The following is a 3,450-nucleotide window of genomic DNA, read 5'->3' as shown; positions in this document are numbered from 1 at the left end:
ATTAATTACATCTATTATAATTGTTATATTTTCTTTCATTTCGTTCATGCGCATTCTGTCTTTTCTCTCTACCCGAAAGTAATACAGACCGCATTGTACCTACATTTTTACTAAAAAAATATGTACATTGTATTTAATTTCAGATGGAATTAACAGTAAATATTAATTCAAACGGTATAGCGATTAACATATGACCGACCCTTAAAAAACCCTATGATATATTTCCTATTTTTTCATTAATAACATATACCTACACTTGTTTTATTCTCTCGCTTAATTTAATAACTTGAATGTTTGTAAAACAAAGAATCGAATCCCCCTTATCACTATATATTATACATTTAAAGATAACAAATGTATTTTATGACTACACAACAATCAGTTAAAAATAGTTATAAACGCAAGGAAATCACAATTTCGTAACACTGGTCGCAGGGTAGCGTGGCCGAGCGGTCTAAGGCGCTGGTTTAAGGCACCAGTCTCTTCGGAGGCGTGGGTTCGAATCCCACCGCTGCCATTATTTTTGTTTTCATTCCGACATTATAAAATTAACCTTTAATTTTTTTTCTCTTCAAATATAATGTAAGAGCATGTAATAAATTCACATTATTTTCTTAATAAAACAAAAATTAACATAATTCTTATAAAATAAAATGTCCCTACAAAATGTACTGCAATATAAATAGTTATTATTAAAGATTTTTATTTTCTTTATTAATGATTTAGTCATTTTATATCATATGGTATTGTTATAGCATACTAAGTAGTAAGTAAACAGTGGTTCCCAACCTGCATGCCCCAAAAACTAATACTAGATTATAATTATAATCCGTGGAATGATAATATATTTTTAAACAATTAATTAATTTAAAATAAAAATGTCGTATTAAGTACCCAACATAGAAAATATTTTATTATATAGATAGTTAAATTTGATTTTGAAATGTATCGTCACGAAATTGCTTCCCCTGACATCTACATGTATCTCTTCACACAATCTTACACTTTGTCATCTCCTCCCCTTTTTTATTTATGGATATCACTAACTGTTTAAAAATATTTTTTTAATTAATTAAAGGGAAATTTATGGTAAGATTATCCTTTGTACTCGAATATCCCGTTAAATAATATGTCATTATGTAGGTACATTGGTTTCTCTTATGTCTACCCTTCTTTCATTACGTTTCATTAGTCAACTAAAATAGGATACGATACCAGAAATAGCACAGCACACAACATATAACTTATCACCACCACATAAGCTTCAAAATCGATTGAGTACACATTATCTGCGAATTGATTAGAGCACGTGTTCTGTGGGTGAGTGAGATAACCAGTATATCTTGACACATAATGTAGAAATGAAAATATGCGTAGTTGGTTCATATTATACTGGGGTGAAAAGAGGTAGACAACGTGGCTACCATTTCTCGTCGAACGCCGACGACAATAGATGTCATTGTCATGTTCAGGAAGTCAATGTCAAGTTTGTTGGCTGTCAACTGTCACGTGTACCCGGCTTCTCTTATACCTGTTGGAATATGGACCAAATTGAATGGAATTACAAGATAAAGTTATGTCCTTTAGAAATTGCTAAGCAATTTATTTATATGACGCACTAAAAATAGTATTATTTGTAATAAATTTATCGTGACGCAGTTTCCTTGTTTTATGTCATATTGTTACGATATAATCATGTTTTATGGTTTATCGTGTAATCTATCTATGTTCACGGTATTAATCTTAGATGGGGTAAGCATTAAAAGTCTGTATTCTAAATGAATAAGGATTATTTTCACATCGACACTGACGCCGTACAGTATGTACAAATTAGTCATGTTGGTATTTGTGTCTAAATACTTAAATACTTATTTCAAACGCAGCTTGCTTTGAAAAATAACTTTCGGTCGAGATAGAAGAATTCGGAGATATGGCAGTAAAATTACTAGGTACCTTTAGAACTAACATACATATCACTATCGTGATTTTCAAAAGAATTCGTCACGATGGGCTATGTGACTTAATTAATTTTAATTATATCGGTCTACATTCGTGCCAACGTATAGGTACCTATAGTTATTATTTTATTAGCGATTCACCATTCCATCATCATCCATCAAAAAGACCATGATTATATTACAAGTATTTTTAGACGAAAAGTTTAACAACACTTATCAGGAGTTTCTATTCTCTCAGTATATAAGATGTTTTATTTTCGTCTAAAATTGGGACGATGGATTAATTGGATCGTATTGTGCACGAACGCTGTTGATTAATAAGAAAAAAAAGTTTTTTTTTAAGAAATGATAATATAAATGAAGAAGAAATGTTAAAGAATATTTTTGACAGTGAAATAAAGAACAATAGTAGATAATGGAAGAAAAAAAAGAGGTAGGTAGATGGTAGACTTATATAAAACTTTATACATATATTACCCATGAATTTGTCTTCTCTTTGAGTGCTCGAATTCATAATACAATACAATCTATTCTGATGTCAAATTTCATTAAGATCCGTTCAGCCGTTAAGTCGTGAAAAGGCACCTTACCGACAAACAAACATACGTTGGAAGTTATTAGCATAATATTTTTTACTAGCTACCCGCCTACACGTATTCTACATATAAAGTTTCCTCTTGAGTCTCTCTATCTATTGCTAAAAACAGCATTAAAATCCGTTCCGTAGTTTAAAAGATCTAAGCAAATAGACAGCGGAAGCGACTTTATTTTATACTATGTAAAGATGTAGAAATATTGACTATTTAAAAAACATGGTTGATGCATGCATTATTTTGTGACTACGACTTTTAAAAAAGGTTTTCCAATTCCAATAAAAAATTCCAATAAAAAAAGAAAACTCTATTCAATTCAAATATGGTATTATTGGATATATTGACTTTAGCAATAAGACAGTCTGCAATAAGGCATCCTTTATTAAACTTATTTATGTAATGTGCTCTTTTTGTACTTAGAACACAATAAAGAGTACTATTATTATTTTTTTAATTTCATTTTGTAGCCAATATATAATTCAATTTCTGCAATATCGCATTGTTTACACGCTACTAATATTTACGAACCAATTGGTTATAGATTGAAACTTAATGTTCGCTCGACCTTTGTCAATATAACAAATATTTGTAGTATAGTTCAACAAACTACAACGCATGATTCGATAGGTCCAGCTGGAGGAATAAAATCCATACTTCCTTCTATTTATTGACTACTTTTTCTACTACAAAAAAAATTGTATTTAAAAGCGTATGTATATGCCATAGATTAATTTAAAATTACTTGTAATTAATTAAAAAAGTACATACTCAAAACGAGTTTATAAATTTACTGACAGTGTCCGCGGTTTCAACCGCCTATCCGCATGAAAATTTTCTGATATATAAGCTATATTACTGTACAGTTTCATCAATATCCGTTCAGTAGTTTTTTGCGTGAA

General features: G+C 30.1%; 1 non-coding gene across 1 annotated transcript; it reads left to right on the top strand.

The window, feature by feature from the left end:
- The first annotated feature begins 435 nt into the window (after window positions 1-435).
- Window positions 436-517, top strand: Trnal-aag (transfer RNA leucine (anticodon AAG)). Its single transcript has one exon. It is a non-coding gene; the product is annotated as a tRNA-Leu (tRNA).
- Window positions 518-3,450: the final 2,933 nt, after the last annotated feature.

Source organism: Achroia grisella, unplaced genomic scaffold (genome assembly GCF_030625045.1).
Source record: "Achroia grisella isolate CSIRO2021 unplaced genomic scaffold, CSIRO_AGI_Agris_v1 utg777, whole genome shotgun sequence".
Taxonomy (NCBI): domain Eukaryota; kingdom Metazoa; phylum Arthropoda; class Insecta; order Lepidoptera; family Pyralidae; genus Achroia; species Achroia grisella.
Note: the sequence above shows the minus strand (reverse complement) of the source record. Positions and strands in the feature narration are given on the sequence as shown.